A 23045-nucleotide genomic window follows, 5' to 3' on the forward strand; every position below is an offset into this window, starting at 1 on the left:
TGGTCCCAGGAAGATAAGGAGTAAAAAATGAAAACGCAAAAACAATAAACCCTCTGGGGTGAAGGAGTTAATACTGTCTTTTAACAGATTTTGAAACTAATTAAGAGTTTTACAATCTAGACCAAAAGGGTTCCCCTGTCACATAATTAAAGTTTTCATCTGCCCAGAATACCCCAAACACTGCATATTTTTGTCCCATATACCTGTTTTTCATGTTTACATGCAGCACGTCCTGTTTGCATCAACTCCCTGCTGGGTTTGCTAAGCAAACCCTTTATGCTTTGCTCTGTAATGTTTCAGAGGTGTGCTCTGACTAAAATAAAGAAGGGAAACATTAGAGAGCAAAGCATGCTGGGTTTGGTTAGAAAACCCTGAAGGAATCGGATGAAAACAGGACATTCTGAATGTAAACATCCTGCCATGATTCAGTGATGCTGAGGACAGGGGATGCTGGTTAAGTTCTGCATGTGAACACCCTGCCACGATGCAGTGATGCTGAGGACAGGGGATGCTGATGAAGTTCTGCATGTAAACATCCTGCCAGAATGCAGCGATGCTGAGGACAGGGGATGTTGATGAAGTTCTGCATGTAAACATCCTGTCAGGATGCAGTGATGCTGACAACAGGACAGAAAGTGCTGACACGAAAAACAGTTCTCTCTGTTGTAGTACTCTGGGCATATAAAATTCCATTATGGGACCAGTGAGCCTTTTAACTGGCAGAATAAAAACATCAAATACACTAGAATAATCCAAGTATGGTAAATCTACTAGCAGCCCCTCCATACTACCTCAGATAAAGCAAGTAAATTGGTTTGACATGATGTTTCTCTAATAAAACCATGTGGGTGACTAGATTACTATCTATAGTGTTCAGTGTGATCTCTTAAAAAACATTCAAGCAAATTTATATGGGTATAACATTAGCCTTGTACCACGCTATTGGTACATACTTAGACTACTTTCACACCAGTGTTTTTGCTGGATCCATCATGGATCAGCAAAAGAAACGCTTCCGTCATAATAATACAACCGTCTGCATCTGTTGAACAGATCCGGTTGTATTATCTTTAAAATAGCCATGACAGATCCATCATGAACTAAAAGGAAGATCCCAGCAATCGTATTTTGCTAAAGGGTTCAATTTATTTTCAGAATGTAGTCATAGATTATACAAGCCCCCAAAGTTGTGTCTATGACTACATTCTGGAAATAAATTGAACCCTTTAGCAAGATACGATTGCTGGGATCTTCCTTTTACTAGATCCGTCATGAACACCAGTGAATGGATCTGTCTCCATTGACTTACATTGTGTGTCAGGACAGATCTGTCTTGCTCTGCACCACATTGCGTACAGAAAAATGCTGCTTGCAGCGTTATTCTGTCCAAAAAGGGTAAGGAACCAAACGGAATCGAATGCATTCTGGTGCGTTCCGTTTCATTCAGTTCAGTTTTGTCCCCATTGACAATGAATGGGGACAAAACTGAAGCGTTTTCCCCCGCTGTGGGAAATCCCTAAGTGGGGTATTCTGGTTACATCAACAGAATATGGCATAACCAATAAGTCAGTTGAGGTCCACAATCAGGAGAATGGGGGTCTTGTACCCCCCAGGGACCCCTCAAAGAAATGGAGCAGCAGCTTAAGCTTTAACAGTGCCACTTCATTTATCTGTATGGGACTGCTGGAGATAACCAAGTACAAGTGATTGGCTCAGGGTGTGTTCACCCTTTTTGGAACTTTACTTCAATCAGCTAAAACAAATCATTAGTTGACATGATTAGCAATGTTAGTGACCATGTCACCAGCAAGCTGCTGCTTTGTGGAAACAGATGAACACAGAAAAATGTATTTAAAGAGGACCTTTCAGCAGTCTTTAATTGCTAAAATCACTACACGTACCTCATGCAGTAGTCCAAGATTAGGAGATGTCATGGCGATCTTTTTTTTACTGATCCGCTCCTCCATTGCGCTGCTGTGCCCCCTGTTCTGTTTTGGCGCCCCTGTATGCTAATCAATAGCATCAGAACAGGGAGGAGGAGACGGCAGTTTTTCTTAGGGGGTGTCTCCTTCTCCGTGGCTGTGTGCTGTCCAATGGCTATGACGTGGTCCATTGCGATTGGACAGCTCACAGGCAGGGAGAAGGAGATACCCCCTGAGCTGCCATCTTCTACTCCATGTACCGAGGCCAGCATCACAATCATTGCAGACTAAGCCTGGAAAAGAGTCACGGCCACCTGAGAAAAGTCCTGGTTATTCATGAACTCCTGCTCTCCTGCCCACCTGCTGATGACTGACAGTCTTATACCTAGTTTTCTCCCTTTCTCTCTAGGAGAGAACTGCCAATCATCAGCAGATGGGCGGGAGAGCAGGAGCTCATGAATAACCAGGACTCTTCTCAGGTAGATTTGACTCTTTTCCAGGCCCAGGCTGCAATGATTGTGATGCTGGTTCTCGGCAACCACTTACTTTTAGCTCATAGAAACATAGAAACATAGAATGTGTCGGCAGATAAGAACCATTTGGGCCATCTAGTCTGCCCAATATACTGAATACTAAGGATAGCCCCCGGCCCTATCTTATATGAAGGATGGCCTTATGCCTATCCCATGCATGCTTAAACCCCTTCACTGTATTTGCAGCTACCACTTCTGCAGGAAGGCTATTCCATGCATCCACTACTCTCTCAGTAAAGTAATACTTCCTTATATTACTTTTAAACCTTTGCCCCTCTAATTTAAAACTGTGTCCTCTTGTGGTAGTTTTTCTTCTTTTAAATATGCTCTCTTCCTTTACCGAGTTGATTCCCTTTATGTATTTAAAAGTTTCTATCATATCCCCTCTGTCTCTTCTTTCTTCCAAGCTATACATATTAAGGTCCTTTAACCTTTCCTGGTAAGTTTTATCCTGCAATCCATGTACTAGTTTAGTAGCTCTTCTCTGAACTCTCTCTAGAGTATCTATATCCTTCTGGAGATATGGCCTCCAGTACTGCGCACAATACTCCAAGTGAGGTCTCACCAGTGTTCTGTACAGCGGCATAAGCACTTCACTCTTTCTACTGCTTATACAGTAGGTGTTTGTGAGATTGTGCTTTTAGCACGACAGCGTCGCGCTGATACTCGGCAACATGGTGCCGAGATCTCGCACTCACTGGAATAGTGACAGCACATCCTAGCAAGCGCGTCATAGAAGCGACGGGAGATCCGACTTGGATTCCCGCCAATTCTACACGTGTGCGGCGTTTGTTATGAATCCTGAGGGGGAAGTCCCCACCGGATTTTAAATAAAAATCCGGCCTGGGTCCCCCCCTCAGGAGCATACCGGGCCCTTAGGTCTGTTATGGGTTGTAAGGAGAGCCCCCCCTACGCCGAAAAAAATGGCGTAGGGGGTCCCCCTACAATCCATACCAGACCCGTATCCAAAGCACGCTACCCGGCCAGCCAGGAAGGGAGTGGGGACGAGCGAGCGCCCCCCCCCCCCTCCTGAGCCGTACCAGGCTGCATGCCCTCAACATGGGGGGGTTGGGTGCTCTGGGGCAGGGGGCGCACTGCGGCCCCCCCACCTCAGAGCACCCTGTCCATGTTGATGAGGACAGGGCCCCTTCCCGACAACCCTGGCCGTTGGTTGTCGGGGTATGCGGGCGGGAGGCTTATCGGAATCTGGGAGCCCCCTTTAATAAGGGGGCCCCCAGATACCGGCCCCCCACCCTAAGTGAATGAGTATGGGGTACATCGTACCCCTACCCATTCACCTGCAAGAAAAGTGGTAAAAACACAAATAAACCACACAGTGTATTAAAATATTTTATTTTTCTGCTCCGGAGGCCGCCCCCTGTCTTCTTTATTAGCTCTTTTACCAGGGGGGCTCTTCTTCTTCCGCTATCCCGACGGGTCTTCTCCGCTATCCGGGGGGTCTTCTCAACTCTCCGGGGTTCTCCTTCTGTCTTCTCCGCTATCCGGGGGGGTCTTCTCAACTCTCCGGGGTTCTCCTTCTGTCTTCTCCGCTATCCGGGGGGGTCTTCTCAACTCTCCGGGGTTCTCCTTCTGTCTTCTCCTTCTGTCTTGTTGACTCGGCGCACCCCGGTTCTTCGTCTCGCGAGACGAAGAACCGGGGTGCGCCGAGTCTCGCGAGACGAAGAACCGGGGTGCGCCGAGTCAACAAGACAGAAGGAGAAGACAGAAGGAGAACCCCGGAGAGTTGAGAAGACCCCCCGGATAGCGGAGAAGACCCGTCGGGATAGCGGAAGAAGAAGAGCCCCCCCTGGTAAAAGAGCTAATAAAGAAGACAGGGGGCGGCCTCCGGAGCAGAAAAATAAAATATTTTAATACACTGTGTGGTTTATTTGTGTTTTTACCACTTTTCTTGCAGGTGAATGGGTAGGGGTACGATGTACCCCATACTCATTCACTTAGGGTGGGGGGCCGGTATCTGGGGGCCCCCTTATTAAAGGGGGCTCCCAGATTCCGATAAGCCTCCCGCCCGCATACCCCGACAACCAACGGCCAGGGTTGTCGGGAAGGGGCCCTGTCCTCATCAACATGGGGACAGGGTGCTCTGAGGTGGGGGGGCCGCAGTGCGCCCCCTGCCCCAGAGCACCCAACCCCCCCATGTTGAGGGCATGCAGCCTGGTACGGCTCAGGAGGGGGGGGGGGGGCGCTCGCTCGTCCCCACTCCCTTCCTGGCTGGCTGGGTAGCGTGCTTTGGATACGGGTCTGGTATGGATTGTAGGGGGACCCCCTACGCCGTTTTTTTCGGCGTAGGGGGGGCTCTCCTTACAACCCATAACAGACCTAAGGGCCCGGTATGCTCCTGAGGGGGGGACCCAGGCCGGATTTTTATTTAAAATCCGGCGGGGACTTCCCCCTCAGGATTCATAACAAACGCCGCACACGTGTAGAATTGGCGGGAATCCAAGTCGGATCTCCCGTCGCTTCTATGACGGCTCTGTCTCCATCGCGGCAAGCCAGCTCGGCGCTGGCTCCCGCGATGGGGCTCGTAGGTGCTCAATCTCGCCGAGAAAGAGAGCGAGATTGACACAAAATCGGGTTCACCTACTGTACCTCTCCCTATACATCCAAGCATTCTGATGGCATTTCGTGCTGCTCTATTACATTGTCTTCCCACCTTTAAGTCTTCTGAAATAATTACTCCTAAATCCCTTCCCTCAGATACTGAGGTCAGGACTGTGTCAAATATTCTATATTCTGCCCTTGGGTTTTTACGCCCTAGGTGCATTATCTTGCACTTATCCACATTAAATTTCAGTTTCCAGAGTTCTGACCATTCTTCTAGTTTTCCTAAATCCTTTTCCATTTGGCGTTTCCCTCCAGGAACATCAACCCTGTTACATATCTTTGTGTCATCAGCAAAAAGACAAACCTTACCAGCGAGGCCTTTTGCAATATCACTTATGAAGATATTAAACAAAATCGGTCCCAGTACAGATCCCTGTGGAACCCCACTGGTAACATGACCTTGTTTTGAATGTTCTCCATTGACTACAACCCTCTGTTGTCTGTCACTCAGCCACTGCCTAATCCACTCAACAATATGGGAGTCCATGCTCAATGACTGCAGTTTATTGATAAGTCTTCTATGTGGGACAGTGTCAAAAGCCTTACTAAAATCTAGATATGCGATGTCTACTGCACCTCCACCGTCTATTATTTTATTCACCCAGTCAAAAAAATCTATAAGATTTGTTTGACATGATCTCCCTGAAGTAAACCCATGTTGTTTTTCATCTTGCAATCCATGGGATTTTAGATGTTCCACAATCCTATCCTTTAATAGGGTTTCCATTAATTTGCCTACTATGAGTGACACACCGCTGAAATCAGCATTTCTGTCACTAATTTAGTGAGTTCCGCATAATGTTGATGACAGGTTCCCTTTAAGAACACATTTTATACAGTTCTTTATTATACAGTGAACACGCTTATTTGCCTTAACCAGAATAACCCTACAAAGATATCTCAAAGAGACAAGGAAGGTACCCTGGTGTTTGGTGTGTATGTAATTCATTGCTGGGTCAAGTCTGACAGAGAGGAAGCTGCTTCTTCTAAGGAGTACTATGGTCTAGCCGATAGATAGAGGTCTTGAGTTAACCTCTCTAGGATATATGAACAGGGGTTGTCTTCTGTAGACAACCCCTTCAACATCAGTTGTTCATTGTTTCATGCAAGATTTTGCATGCATGCACGTATATTTTTCAGTGTGATATGGATTTACTTAAAGGGGTTATCCCAGGATTAATGTAAAAAAAAAAAAAAATAAGATATAATATGACAATCTCTTCCTAACAAAGCTATAACCGGCCTTTTATCTCATATAGATCTAGAGATCTCCACGTTCATTGCTCTCATTTCTATGCTCGATTTTCTTCAGACTGATAGCTGTGGTGAAGGGGGGGGGGGGTTTTGCTGCAGCTCTCATCCTTGTAACGGTCACCGTTTCTAACAGTAGATGTGGCCAGTGTTGACTGAAAGATAGAACTGAGCATGTGTGACCTACTCATTCAGCTCAGTATTTCTATACAGACTGAATACCAGGGGGCACTATTACAATGAAGTAAAGGGAATATCTCACTAATGGACCATTTTTGTAACAGAAAGCAATTAGCTTTCATTCTGAATAAGGCTACTTTCACACTCGCATTTGGTGAGGATCAGTCATGGATCTGCACAAACGCATATCCGTTCAGATAATACAACCGCATGCATCCGTTCTGAATGGATCCGTTTGCATTATCTTTAACATTGCTAAAACTGATCCATCTTGAACACCATTGAAAGTCAATGGGGGACGGATCCATTTTCTATTGTGCCAGTTGACTAACATTGTGTGTCAGGACGGATCCGTTTGCCTCCGCATCGTCAGGCGGACACCAAAACGCTGCAGATCTCACAAACGGAAACCAAAACGCCAGTGTGAAAGTAGCCTTATGTTAAAACTAACATTGAATGTTGGGACAACCCCTTAAATTTTTCTATACTTTATTATAGTATTAAAAACATTTGTGCTGTAGCTAATAAACAATATTAGAAAATTCTAAATCTAGTTTTTAATTAATATGGTAAAATGTTATTGCACAGGAAAAAGACAAGTCATTTATCTTGCCCAACTGACCTTTTCCATGTTTCCTACTTCAAACCACTTCCGTCTGTCAGTGAATATGTTCCACGTGTAGGAGCCAAAGCTCCTTTAATCATCTTCTCCACTGCTCCATACACAGCTGCCAAAGATTAGGAAGTCATATACGATGAACAAACATTGCCATGGTAGCAAAATAACAAGTGCAAAGCATCTCCTATAAGTACTAATATTGAAGGATTTTGAATATATTGGCAAGTGGGTAACCTTTATTCACTTTTCTCTCCCTGTCTTATTTCTGGGAGAATTTGGAGTCCACCTTCCTCATAGATATTGAGCCTTGTTATCCTAAATATTCTCCAAGTTCAAATTTTTTTCTCTCTGCGTCTTCCCCTGTCTTTGGCATCTTTGTTGGCATTGGGTTGTCCCTTGTGTGTGTCGTGGATCTCATCATGTGCAGGTACATCATGTCAAAGAGTGTTAAAAGGGTTTTCCCGTCAATAGAAATATGGATCATTGAAAAGTTTTTGAAGCATCCACCCAAGGCAATCCTTAGAGACGCACTTACAATTTTACTGAACATGTCTTTCTGTATCCTTCATTGCATTGCTCCATGTGTACCTGTTCTTCAGAGCATGCACAGGAGCAGTACTTGCTTTCAATCATGGATGGAAGGGCTGCAGAGATTTATGAGAGAGAGATATCACGCCATTCTGATGCACAGCCAACCACACGGATCGGAAGTTGGTGAATCTTACGGGGAGACTCAAACAGCCAAAGACAACCCAGTGAGAAGCGCCAATGCCGCTTAACTCTCGCAAGAGCCATGTGTTAGGCAGACACATGTATTGTTCATGTCAATACAAGCCACTACAGCTGATCATAGGGAAGATTATGATGTATAGGCAATCAATAAAGATTAACAATAAATAATAGTTTTATCATTTTTCACTGATCTTTTTGTGCATTTACACTGGGCAATAATTGTTATGATCATCCAGACACCAACAAACCATAAAAATAAGGGTATACTGCAGAAGTTTCTTCTACTATCCTAGTCATCTGAATGAGGCTTGCAGAAATTCATGTACTTGCCGCTGACACAATCCCATTTGGTGTACAGAATTTATTTTCACAAATCTGCAGTGTGTGAATATCCCCTAATTGTCCTGGGTAAAGTCAGCAGGACAGGATGAAGTCATCATAACTAATCATATCAGAAGATCATTTTTGAAGTGATAGTTTGCAGTCTGTTGCTAATAGAGCTAAAAAATGGAAACAGATGGCACAGTTCAAGAGAATCGAATATATAAAGAAACATACTACAGTATAAACCAACAGACAGCAATAGTTTTATCTCATTGGATAGTTGCCATCTGCCAATATGGTTGACTAAAATCCCTCGAAGTCAATATATTAGGCTAAGAAGGAATTGTACAACGATAGAACAATTTGAGAAGGAAGCAAATAATCTCCATATAACATTTGAAGAAAAAGGATATAGATCAAATGAGTTAGCAAAAATGAAACAAGAAGTAAAGCAAATTGATCGGACTATGTCAATACAAAAGAAGGACAATAAAATTGAGAAAAGGGGAAAAGATGAAATAGATGCAAGCATTATATATGGACAAAGTCCTCACTCTGATGTAAAAAAAAGAGACTCTTAGCCAATATATTTTGATCAAAACACATCTGTGCCCGCCTACCACGCGCCAAGGTGGTCTCAGGTCAGGGAGCTCCTATGCTAAACCTACCTAAGCTGTTGGGCTTCTATGTTCAGGAGCGCAGACGCCGAACATATGGTGTGCTGCTCCTAGTCACCTCCATGTGCATCAAGCAAACGATGGGAGGAGTAGCAAGCACACCTATATCTACCACCAAATCAAGGCGCTCTATTGGATAGGAAGGGAAAAAGTGCATAGGAATGCTACTCCCAAGATAAAATAGGTGCGCATTCACACTTGAAGGTGCCACTCCCTCAAGCATATACTACATAATAAACAAAAAATCACAGAAAATAAACAAAGATAAAAACATCCTGCATGGTATGATAAATAAATATGCGGATGTCCCTGGCCACATTCACGAAAAAAATCACAGAAAACCTTTTTTTCTATGATTATTTTCGTGAATGTGGCCAGGGACATCCGCATATTTATTTATCATACCGTGCAGGATGTTTTTATCTTAGTTTTTTCTGTGATTTTTTTGTTTAAAAGATGAAATAGACCAATTACACAGTATAGTGAAAAAAAAAAGTGAATAGTGAATTTTTTTTATTTTTTATTATTAGACGTCATTGGGATATTCTGAAACAAGACAAATCAACAGGAGGAAAACTATCACAATACCCTATATTCAGTTTTAGAAAAGCTAGGAACCTAGGCAATCTAGTGGCTCCCTCTATTTGAATAAATGCAAAAATAAATAAAAATTATAAAAATTTTAATAAAAAAAGCTTGTCAACTCTTGAACTGTAAAAAACCCATTATGGAATTGAAAAATTAACAGAAAATATATAAAATTAATATCTATCTCACTTGTCACTCTATGGGAGTCATCTATTACATCAGATGCCCCTGTGACAAATTGTATGTGAGAAGAACAAAACGAACACTACAAGCTAGAATGGGGGAACACATTAGGAAAATATTAACAAGAAATTTGAGGGTCATCGACTATCAAGATATTACATGGAAAAGCATGGATCCACCTTTGGGGATATAGAACAGATAAAACCAGACCCAAGAGGGGGGGGACTACATTAAACGTATGCCTAGGAAGGAAAGTGAATGGATTTACAATTTAAATAGCCTTGCACCCATGGGATTAAATCAGGAGATAGAACTATTTGCTTTCCAATGAATATATATTCTTTATTGAAATGAGCAAATAGAGGAATAGACATGGCGATGTAAAACGTATATATATATATATATATATATATATATATATATATAAAAAGTCACAGCAGCACAAGTCCAGAGACCACGGGTGCAAATCCTCCCAGCCGCAGGCTCAAACGGCCATAGATGAGTATAGTATCCAAAGAATGAGGCAGCACTCCAGGTAAATAGAAAAAAAGTGGATCCTTTATTCCCCTCTGTGCAATGTTTTAACCGTCTCAATGCGGTCTTTCTCAAGCATATCACATGGTGTCAAACACGGGTATATATACCCACAATTCATAGCAAAAAATACAAGTGGCAATTATACAATATTGGATGTGATCCCATACAAATACAATATACAATGTATCAAGGTTATCATAATTCGTGTGTCCTGACACTTTACATGGTCCGGTATCATGCACAGTGCAATATAATATACATATACATACTGATCATAGTAACAACGTGACTGTAAGTTAATTGACCATAATCAACTTCATCAACATAATAGTACAACACCTGAGTGCATAAACCCAGTGAATAATTCAGTGAAATTAAAAGCAACTCACACTGCTGCGCATGGACAAGCGCGCCAAAGTCCGCGTCCTCACTGCTGAACCACGCATGCCCAGAGTCCTCGTCACGTCACAGAGGCAACATCCCCAAGGAGGGGCCAAGCGCCGTCACCATGGGCACGCGTGAACACATGACCAGCGCGACCGTCACGTGACACCTCCAGAGGATATGCCGGGCGGGACCACGCCCACGAAGCCGGACTAGCGTCGCCAGGCAACAATGTATACACCGTTGCCCGCGCAGACGCCAGCCCAGCAACGCGCGCAGAGGGCCGCCCTCAAACAAAGGACAGATCCGGACAATCGGCAGCAATGGTCAGCAAGCGGAGAGGAAAAATACCAATAATGGGAAAACACAGAGGGCACTGTAACATGAGAATGACTAAATGAATAGATAAAGGGAACTAATAGGCTCCCCAAAGGGTTACTGTATCCATAGTATATTATAAAGGAGTGACCATGGTTTATTAAAGTATATCAGCACTAGATAAATACCTTTATAATCCGTGCTATACTGTTTTTATAAGACAACAGGACGGGGGCCATAGGATCACGCCGCTCTCACGATAGAGATCCCAGGTCCATTGAGGGTATGGGGTCAGGGACACTTCCATGCCACAGGACCCCTAAACCCTACAGCCGACCATTCAGTCTATTATTCAAAATGAAAACAACCACCACTCCAAATGAACAGTATAATCACAGTTAACCCACATATTTTATTATATATTATAGTATAAACAATGTACATGCGCCCCACAGTTCTCCCCCATCAGGCAAATTCCATCAATTCTCCATACGACAAAAAAGAAAAGATCTACCTGTTTTGTTGAGGCTAACCATAAGGAGAAGGATTTAAAATTCATGTTGGTGGACCATATCACTCTGTCTAGAAGAGGTGGAGACAGGACATTGGCTCTCAAACAACGTGAGCTAAGATGGATCCACCGTCTCAACACACTGAGACCTCATGGTCTCAATGTTGATTTTAAGTGGAGTGTGGTATAGGATGTGGCTGCTTATTATTCTCCTGGGTTCCTCGCCCTGTTCTGCCCTGGTGTATGTAAATTATTTATTGGTGTCATCAATTGAGTGATTTACTTTTACTTTTATCTATCAGTTTTTACTGTTTCTTTGCTAATATTATTTTTTCTTTCTCTAGATCTTTGATACTCCACTGGTGGTGTTCATGGGCTGTGTGCCTGTTGCCCTACGTCTAATTGATGGAATTTGCCTGATGGGGGAGAACTGTGGGGCGCATGTACATTGTTTATACTATAATATATAATAAAATATGTGGGTTAACTGTGATTATACTGTTCATTTGGAGTGGTGGTTGTTTTCATTTTGAATAATAGACTGAATGGTCGGCTGTAGGGTTTAGGGGTCCTGTGGCATGGAAGTGTCCCTGACCCCATACCCTCAATGGACCTGGGATCTCTATCGTGAGAGCGGCGTGATCCTATGGCCCCCGTCCTGTTGTCTTATAAAAACAGTATGGCACGGATTATAAAGGTATTTATCTAGTGCTGATATACTTTAATAAACCATGGTCACTCCTTTATAATATACTATGGATACAGTAACCCTTTGGGGAGCCTATTAGTTCCCTTTATCTATTCATTTAGTCATTCTCATGTTACAGTGCCCTCTGTGTTTTCCCATTATTGGTATTTTTCCTCTCCGCTTGCTGACCATTGCTGCCGATTGTCCGGATCTGTCCTTTGCTTGAGGGCGGCCCTCTGCGCGCGTTGCTGGGCTGGCGTCTGCGCGGGCAATGGTGTATACATTGTTCCCTGGCGACGCTAGTCCGGCTTCGTGGGCGTGGTCCCGCCCGGCATATCCTCTGGAGGTGTCACGTGACGGTCGCGCTGGTCATGTGTTCACGCGTGCCCATGGTGACGGCGCTTGGCCCCTCCTTGGGGATGTTGCCTCTGTGATGTGACGAGGACTCTGGGCATGCGTGGTTCAGCAGTGAGGACGCGGACTTTGGCGCGCTTGTCCATGCGCAGCAGTGTGAGTTGCTTTTAATTTCACTGAATTATTCACTGGGTTTATGCACTCAGGTGTTATACTATTATGTTGATGAAGTTGATTATGGTCAATTAACTTACAGTCACGTTGTTACTATGATCAGTATGTATATGTATATTATATTGCACTGTGCATGATACCGGACCATGTAAAGTGTCAGGACACACGAATTATGATAACCTTGATACATTGTATATTGTATTTGTATGGGATCACATCCAATATTGTATAATTGCCACTTGTATTTTTTGCTATGAATTGTGGGTATATATACCCGTGTTTGACACCATGTGATATGCTTGAGAAAGACCGCATTGAGACGGTTGAAACGTTGCACAGAGGGGAATAAAGGATCCACTTTTTTTCTATTTACCTGGAGTGCTGCCTCATTCTTTGGATACTATATATATATATATATATATATGTATAAAATTATATGTATATATATATGTATAGCAAGTAAGAGGAGTAGAATTTGTTGGAAATACTAGAAAAGATATTAGCTTTATATACAGTGCTGTCCATAATTATTCATACCCCTGGCAAATTTAGACTTAAAGTAACTTTTATTCAACCAGCAAGTAATTTTTTGACGAGAAATGACATAGGTGTCTCCCAAAAGATAATAAGACGATGAACAAGAGGCATTATTGTGGGAAAAAAAAATTCTCAGCTTTTATTTACATTTGAGCAAAAAGTGTCCAGTCCAAAAGTATTCATACCCTTCTCAATAATCAATAGAAAAGCCTTTATTGGCTATTACAGCAATCAAACGCTTCCTATAATTGCAGACCAGCTTTTTGCATGTCTCCACAGGTATTTTTGCCCATTCATCTTTAGCAATGAGCTCCAAATCTTTTAGGTTGGAGGGTCTTCTTGCCATCACCCTGATCTTTAGCTCCCTCCACAGATTCTCAATTGAATTCAAAACGTTAATGTTGTTGTCTGCTAACCATTTCTTCACCACTTTTGGTGTGTGTTTTGGGTCATTGTTATGCTGAAATGTCCACTGGTGCCCAAGGCCAAGTTTCTCTGCAGACTGCCTGATGTTGTTGTTGAGAATCCTCATGTATTGCTCTTTTTTCATGGTGCCGTTTACTGTGATTAGGTTCCCTGGTCCATTGGCTGAACCCCCCCCCCAAAGCATTAGGTTCCCTCCACCATGTTTGACAGTGGGGATGGTGTTCTTTGGGTTGAAGGCTTCTCCTTTTTTACGCCAACTGGACACTTTTTGCTCAAATGTAAATAAAAGCTGAGATATGTTTTTTTTTCCACAATAATGCCTCTTGTACATCGTATTATTATCTTTTGTGAGACACCTATGTCATTTCCCGTCAAAAAAATTACTTGCTGGTTGAATAAAAGTAACTTTAAGGCAAAATTTTGCCAGGGGTAGGAATAATTATGGGCAGCACTGTAAATAGGAGTTTAATATGGAATATTATAAAGAGATTCATAGGAGTAGTGTAAAGAGACTTGTTACCATGGAGACGAACGCCTATAACTTGCCAGTTGAAGGAATCGCACTCATCCCTGACGAAGAAATCCGTGCATTCCAAAACGCGTTGGAAAGAAGCGTGAACCTAGGAGGTATCCTGTAATTACCTGCTAGGCTTCAACTCGTGCGCGCGAGCTGCCGGCCGGAGCTGCGCGCTGCTGAGGGCGGGAGCTGAAGATCTCGCTGTATTCAACCCCATTTGGCAGGATTTAAATCATACCATCAATGGCAAGTATTAGACTATCTTGATTCTTTAAGTCATTGTCAGCGCAGGTACGTTTTATTTGGTATTCTTATACTTCCAGTATTTATTACTAAGGTTAGTGGCAGTAACCCTTTTTACGAACCCAGCAGCGACCAACATTAGTTACATGTAATATTTTAATTACATGGTACATCTGATTCATTGAAGCGGCAGCGCTGGTATCAACTCTTTATTTATTTTTACTGATGGCACATTAAAAGTTCTGGTGGAAAACACAGTGGGCGAGATTTATCAAACTGGTGTAAAGGAGAACTGGCTTAGATGCCCATAGCAACCAATCAGATTCCACCTTTCATTTTCCAAAGGAGCTGTGAAAAATTTAAGGTGGAATCTGATAAGTTGCTATGGGCAACTAAGCCAGTTCTACTTTACACCAGTACATAAATGTCCCCCCGTGAGTAACAAATATCTACTTAAAGGTTTACAATTAGAGATGAGCGAATCAAAGCTGACGAAGTGGAATTCGATCCGAATTTCAGGAAAAATTTGATTTGCAACAAATGCTAATTTCCTCTCGCTTCGTGGTAACGAATCGCAATTTTTCTAAATGTGTGAGGACTAAGGACATGGGGCAAGGTACTCTGGGAAAGCGGGATCACCCAGATTGACATGCCTGCATGCAGCCAATCAGCAGCCAGCCAGCCCTGTGATGTCACAGCCTTAAAAATACAGCAGCCATTTTAGATTCTGCCATTTTCCAGCATTCAGAGTGCAGGGACAGATGTGTGAAGGCGCTAGGGACAGCAATTGGAAAAACCTCTATGTTTTAAAACAGAAAAAAGTATTTCTAAGTGCAGGGAAAGGATAGGGAGAAATCATTTCACAGGATCTTAGTGCAGGGAGAGATGTCAGAAGGCGCTAGGGACATTGATAGGAAAGTGATTTACAAGTGCAGGGAACGATTATTTGGGGATCCAAATAGTCATTAGACAGCTCTGTCATTCCAGCTTTTTGTTATTGGGCTGCAAGTGCTATATCTTAGTATCTTATTCAGTACGACAAGAAAAATATATACGCATTTCAATTCTGCAGTTATTTCTGTTGAAAGCATATAGGGACGTATTTCAGTACAACAAGAGAAATATATACGCACTGCATTGTTGCAGTTATTTCTGTTTAAAGCGTATAGGGGTGTATTACAGTAAAAAAAGAAAAATATATACGCAGTGCACTGTTGCAGTTATTTATGTTTAAAGCGTATAAGGGCGAATTACAGCAAAAAAAGAAAAATATATACGCACTGCACTGTTGCAGTTATTTATAGTGAAAGAGTATAGGGGCTGTGGGATAGTGACAGATCTCACACAGGTTAGAGACAAGGAAGGGGTGGATAGTGCAGCCCACGCCCCTATTCCACCACAGGTGAGACCAGCTGGAGGTACTCAAGCTGGCATAAAGCACCTCCCAAGGTGTCAGTAAGGAGGGAGTGTGCAAACAGAGGCCTGGTGAGGCTCTGTGAGTGTGGTCTCAGCTGGGCAAGGCTGAGAGACCACGAGGCTGGGAGATATTCTGACTTCTGAATTCAGTGACAAAACTCCTGCAGAACTGGTACCTAATACTTTAAGTGAAGTGACTATTAAAAACAATGGTGCGGATAAGGTGCAAGGTGATTGTGCCAAGATGGCGGAAATGCATAATGAAAGGGGGATGTCATGTGAAATATCTGATGTTGATAACATGCCTTTTCCGTTGCAGGTTGTGGTCAGGGGAGAAGCGCCCCCTGGTGGTAAAAATGTAAATAATGATGAAGCTTTATTTTCTTCATCTGCTATTTTTCATGAAGAACTGTATGACTTGATCAAGAGATTTGAAGAAGTGCATATAAGTAGTGTGGAGCGAAGAATAGCTCCAACTCAGTGTTTGAATGTGCAGGAAAATATGGTAGGGCTAGAGGGTGTACCGCACATACCAGAGTTCGATATGCAGTCTCCAAAGTGTTTTATGGTTACTAAGGAAGTGTCCCAGGGGGGGAATTAGCTCATCAGTGTCCCTAGAGGCCAGAATTAATAATGACACGAGCGGTATATGTGACGTATGTGCTGTGACCGATAGCAACTCAGAGTGAAGCTACCATGTCAAGGTCCTGCGAAACTAAGGTGGTTACTAGTAGTGACCAGATGACAGTTATATCTGACGAGATGAGATATAAGTCGGGTGATGTCAGCCTAGTGCCTGAAGCCCATATCCAGACAGTTGTAGATGACCTGACAAGACAGTACAGCTGCAAACAGGAGGAAGATCTCTCTCTCTCTCGCTCTCCACACGGTCCCTAGAAACTTTAGAGAAGGGACTAACTGTCTTCACGGAAGCAACTGAAGAAGGCTTCAGAAGGGTCAAAGGAGAAGACCCAGAAAGAGAATGGTGATACTCCTACATCTGCTGCAGCAGAGCCAAGCGAGGAGCAGCTGGAATCAGAGGTCTAAAAGTGGGGCGCTTCCCACAAGCTTGTGCGAAAAGCTGAGAAGAAACTGTTGAAAACCATGGAGTTGATGGTTCAACGCCTGGAGAAAAAGGGTCTGACATACGAAAAGTTGGAGAAACAAGAACAAACTTCAGCGAGAATTGGATGATCTGATGGTGGACCTGTACCACCAGAAGCAAATTACTGTATGTCTAACCTAGAGAAGAAACAGAAGAAGTTTGACCGGCTCCTGGCTGAAGAAAAATACATCTTGGCTTGATATGCCGAAAAATGTTACCTCACGGAGACTGATGCTTGGTAGAAGGAGACCAAGGCCCTCTCCTTGGCTAGAGCCCTTAAAGAAGTGCTTGAGGAGCGAGGTGAATTTGAGAGGCTGAACAAGCAACTCAGAGCAGAGATAGAGGATCTCATGAGCTCAAAGGATGAACGGGAAGAACGTCTATAAGTTGGAGAAGTCTAAGCTAGAGCCTATTAAGAATGGGTCTGGAGATGGTGGCACTGAAGTGATGGCTGAGGCAGAGAAGATGGAAGATGCTTCTGCTGAACCAGTTGATGGGGCTGATGTGGATGTCAAAGCCCACAGACTCGTGGTAGAGTGTAGCCTGGGACTGGAAGATGTCCCCTCTGCCTACAAGACCTTTCAAATAGCCAGCAGCCTGCTGGGGAAGAAGTACGAGGAGGTGAACGATCAGTTTTCGGATCCTGGCTATTACGATGGGCTGGCTCTCCTGATTCCTCCATAAAAGGAGAACAGTATCCTGGGTGAGCCTCTGGAGAAAATGCCAGAAGATGAGGAGTCTGCTGAAGACCCCGGTGCCTCCGGTGCCTCCTGCCTCGATGAGAAACAGGGGGAGGAGTCAAGAGGGCAAGAATATGGTGCCATGTCCGAGAAGGATGGGAAGGCTGTCAAAGAGACTGGAGACTCCAAGAAGACAAAGGCTGAAGAGGTTAAGGCCGATGTGTTGGTGTACGTGAAGTCCCCAGGTGCAGCAGAGACCAAAGTTAAGACAAAGGGAGCAGCAGCTGAAGTGGAAAAAGCCACTAAAGAAGCAGAGGTCTCTGAAACTGCCACCAAAGCCGGGGAAACCACTGCTGGAAAGAAGAAAGAAGTGAACCAGATGCACGTAAAAGAAGAGAGCAGGGGCAAGCATGATCTGCTTAAGGAGCCCCGCAAAGCAAAGGAGAAAATGTCTGGACAGGACCATGACTGGGAACAGTTCAGTTAAGAGCTGCAGCAGTCCAGGAAAGGACATGAGGAGCATGTGCGGCAGCCGAAGAATCTAAAAAGAGAGAGAGATAAAAAGCGTGCGAGAGCGTATCATCATCACCCAGGAAATAGTAGAAAAAGAGTATCTGGCCATGAGATGGGCACAAGAGGCCTTTAGGCAGTTTCTATTGGGCAAGACTTCAGTTTTGGTGATAAACTAAGCTCTGCTGGCGTGGCAGAACAAAGGGAAGGTTATAGGCCAGGTGGATGCCCTCTCACCAGCCTCCCGTGGTTATGCATGTGTTCACCCTCACGGGCTTGAACAAAGGGGGGGAGGGTATGTGAGACAGTGACACATCTCACACAGGTTAGAGACAAGGAAGGGGTGTGGCCCATACCCCTATTCCACCACAGGTGAGACCAGCTGGAGGTACTCAGGCTGGCATAAAGCACCTCCCAGGGTGTCAGTAAGGGGGTAATGTGCAAACAAAGGCCTGGTGAGGCTCTGTGAGTGTGGTCTCAGCTGGGCAAGGCTGAGAGACCACGAGGCTGGGAGATATTCTGACCGTGCTGCAGCCTGGGGATTGGTGGATTATTGGGCTGAGAAAGCCGCACCTTAAACAGTGTGTGAACTGTGATGTATACTGTAGGTGAGTCAGAGAGACACGTCTTATGTTTTAGTTAGTGCCCAGACGGGCAGGCTTTTATTTTGTACTGTTTGTGCTTTTGCCACAATAAAGCACAGTTTGAACATGAAAATCTGTTGTCTGTGAAGATATCTGTGAGCGTGACCCCAGTGAAAGAGAGCTACCCCTCACAGGGCGTATTTTAGTCCAACAAGAAAAATATATACGCATTTCACTTCTGCAGGTATTTCTGTTGAAAGCGTATAGGGGGGTACTTCATTAAAAATATATATATATATATATATATATATATACGCACTGCACTGTTGCAGTTATTTCTGGTGAAAGCGTATAGGGGCGTATTTCAGAACTACAAGAAAAATATATAGGCACTTCACTCTTTGATTGCTTTCTAGTCAAAGTGTATAGTGGCCTATTTCAGTCCAACAAGAAAAATATAAACGCACTGCACTTGAAAGCGTTTAATGGACTATTTTAGTACAAAAATAAAAATATATTCGTCACTTTTAGAGGTGTTTTAATTTCCGTTTAATTTGTGTAGTTCAGCTACAAATATGTCAGGCAGAGAAGTGACAGACCATGCACAGAGGAGTGGCAGAGGCCTGAATGTTTCGGGCGCAAGCAGAGGTCGCAGCAGAGTAAGCGGGCGTGGCAGCAGGAGTCGCAGCGAGAGGCCTGAGCTCCCGGTGTCATCTAGCGGTTTTTGATTGGTTAACTCGGTCATCCATGTCATCCCAAGTGACATCAAACACCCCCAGCCAACAGTCGGTGGGTTCATCAGACACAATCCTTAGCTGGCATGGCCCGGGAGCAGACCCTGTGCCCTCACCTGTCCTCAACCTGCCTCTGTCCTTTGCTGTTCCCTTAGCCACAAAAGTATTGTATGCTGTAAGCTCAGCTCTACTATACAGAGAGGACGAGCTGCTAGAAGACAGTCAGCAGCTACTGCCCAGCCAAGATCTGGAGGAGACATCCGCCTCTTCCTCCGCTAGGCGGGCAAGTAGTGATAAGCAGAGTGGTGCAGGAGCTTGTGTTGCGAGCGGTCAGGCTCCTGACCCAGAGACAGTTGAGGAGGACATCAGTGACGTGCAGACACTACTTGATGATGATGAAGCCGATTGCACTTGGGAGCCGGGTGCAGAAGGGGCTTCATCATCATCAGGAGAAGAGGGCGGCAGCTTGCTTGTGAGGCAGTGGCTGAGCCAGCTGCGTGGTAGCATGGCTGGGAGTCAGCAGTGTGGCAGCAGTTGCAGGTCGGGAGCCCAACATGGCCGGGTAGACCACCTGCCTCGCAGCAGCCTACCTGCCCGAGAAGTAGTGGTGCAGGGGTTCAAGGAGGCAGCTGCAGTAGCAGTCAGTCAGTGCAGACTGTTGCATTGAAAATCACCTACTCGGCGGTTGTAACGGATCTCCTGGCACCCCAACACTGTCTCAACTCTCGGTAACGCTGCCTGGTGCTAGGTAGTGGGTGCGACCATCTACACTCCCAATGATGCTGGTTGCTGCAGGAATGAGGGACCGACAATCTCCTCTCCCTGTGATCCGGTCTGCCGCTGGGGAGAGAGACCGGTTATCATCTCTCCCTGTAAGGTAAGCTGCCGATGGGGAGTCAGACCAACAGTCTGGACACCGGGTAACGCTGGCTGTAGTTGGGGATCTGGGACGGCTGCCCAGCATCCCTGTAGGGCCGAGGACTCCAAGCACTCGACACCATAACCACCACAGACCCCACCAACCGCTGCAGCTTGGTTGGGGTCTTGCCATCCTCCGCCCACGCTGGATCCAAGACTGGGCTTCAGCTTCCAGTGGGTGAACCTCTCTTACTTCAGAGAGCAATGCAGGAAAAAGGAACATGAACAGCTCTTACAAGAGGCAGGGATTATAGCCAGGGGAGTATACAGCATATAGCAATCCCCACACACATGAGACAAGGTTCTATGTGGAAGGTAAAACAGGATCTCTCTTTATTGACCACACAAGCATTGCCTTTTATACACATTTTCCAACAAGGTTACCACCCCCGTGGACCTAGTTGGGAACTGAGGACATAACATAGCAGCCAATCATGTACAGTTTCACAGTTTAAACACAAAAACAATACATTCAACAAACACAATGGCATTGCCTGTGACGCAATCAATAACACAATAGGCATTGTCTGTGACGCAATTAACAACACAATGGCATTGCCTGTCACATATTTAACAAACACAATGGACTCTGCCTGTGATATATTTAACAAACACAATGGACTTAATTACTCACAGGCATAAAATACACATTTTTCCCAACCACAGAAAAACACCTCAAAACACCACATATCCCCATAAAAGTCACATCCCCTGATAGCCTCGATCTGGGTGAACAACCTATCCAAAAATCACCCAGATTGGTTCAGGGGTAAAGGAATTTCCTGGAAGTCTTATTTTTGCCCCACCGTGCACATGGTCACATGCTCCAAATAGTTCCAGTAAAAAGTCCAAGGGGCATAAACAGAGCCTTGGAAATCCAATATGCCCAAATAGTGTCCCAGGGCCATAGTCACAGGGCAAGAGGCTGGCAAGCAGGCCTCTCCAACTCCCAGTGACGAAGGTCCTTTGGTCACAGGAGGTTAAAGTGACCACATGTAGAATATGTGGGCAGAAGGTGAAGCGTTGCCTGGGTGCCAATGTTGGCACTACGGCCCTGCGTCAACATATGCAGCGTCCTGGGAGAACCATGGCTCCGATGTGGTGGTCCACCCTGCCGCAGCTACCGCTGCATCACCCAGTGGCACGCACCCGGTTTCAGCCAGTCAAGGCTCCACCACCTCACCCGAAGGGAGCTGTCTGTCATTCCCATCTTCTGCTAGTCCAGACGCTCCTGCTCCTACTCCTCGTCAGTCATTCCGTCAGCAATCGATCACCAAAGCAATTGCCAAGAGACAGCAGTATGCGTGCATGCATCCAATGGTGCAGAAGCTGAACGTGCTCCTGTTCAAGTTGCTGGTGCTGCAGTCCCTCCCTTTCCAAGTGGTGGACTCTGCACCTTTCAGAGAACAGATAGCTTGTGCCGAGCCGAGGTGGAGAGTCCCAAGCCGTCATTTCTTTGCGAAAAAGGCAGTACCAGCCCTGCACAAATATGCAGAACAGAAGGTGGGCCAGTCCTTGAGCCTGTCGGTGTCTGTCAAAGTGCACGGCAGCGCCGACATGTGGAGCTGTAACTACGGTTGAGGACAGTACATATCCTTTACGGCCCACTGGATGAATGTGGTTCCTGCACAGCCACACCAGCAACTTGGCCAGGTCACGTCACTTCCGCCTCCAAGTTGTCACGCCCTTGGTCCTGCGACAATGTCCACCTCTGCCTCCTCTGCGGGGACAAGTCACAGTGCCCCTCCAGCATACCACATGTGCAAGGCACTGTGGTGTCACGCTGTTCTGCACCTTGTTTGACTTGGCGAACGTAGTCACACAGGGGAGGAACTGCTCCGTGTGATGCATTAAGAAATCGAATCCTGGCTTTCTCCGCGTCAACTGAAAATTGGAACCATGCTCACCGACAATGGGAAGAACATGGTGTCGGCGCTGCGTCAAGGAAGGCTGAGCCATGCGCCCTGCATGGCACACGTGTTCAATCTGGTTGTCAAGCGGTTCCTGAAGTCTTCCCCCCATCTGCAAGACATCCTAAATATTGGCAGGAAACTTTGCATGCACTTCAGCCATTCGTACACCGCAAAGCACAACCTCCTAGAGCTGCAGCGGCAGACTGGCATCCCCCAACATAGGCTGATATGTGACATTTCCACCCGTTGGAATTCCAGCCTCCATATGTTGGACCGACTATATGAACAGAGAAAGGCCATCAACAATTTCTTGATGATGCAAGCGGATAGGAGTACTTCACTGTGTAACTTTGATTTCAGCCAGTGGCGTTCCACTGGCATGGCTGCTGTGGAGGGTTGGGGTGGCAGGAGAAGTACCAGCTCCATCAGCAGCACCCTGAGTCTACAGTCACTGATGAGTAGCTTTCTTCACCCGCATAGTGAAGAAACTACTCACCAGCAGCAGGTAGACCTGGAGCAGGACCTGAACCAGGTGGTGGCATACTTGGACAGCACCCTGCAACCCAACATTGAAGGTCCGCTGGACTACTGGGTAGTAAAACTGGATTTGTGGCCGCAACTAGCAGGGTTTGCCCTGGAAAAGCTGTCCTGCCCGGCAAGTAGTGTGTCATCAGAGAGGGTTTTTAGTTACTCCAAGGAGAACTCGCCTGTCCACCCAAAATATGGAGATAGTGACCTTTGTCAAGATGAATCAGGCGTGGGTCAGCCAGGATTTCCAACCACCAATTCCTGATGCATCAAACTAGATCATCCATGGTGCCACACCAACACTTTTATAAAAGAGACCGGTTTCTTCTGGCTACCT

This window comes from Bufo bufo, chromosome 2 (genome assembly GCF_905171765.1).
Source record: "Bufo bufo chromosome 2, aBufBuf1.1, whole genome shotgun sequence".
Classification (NCBI taxonomy): Eukaryota; Metazoa; Chordata; class Amphibia; order Anura; family Bufonidae; genus Bufo; species Bufo bufo.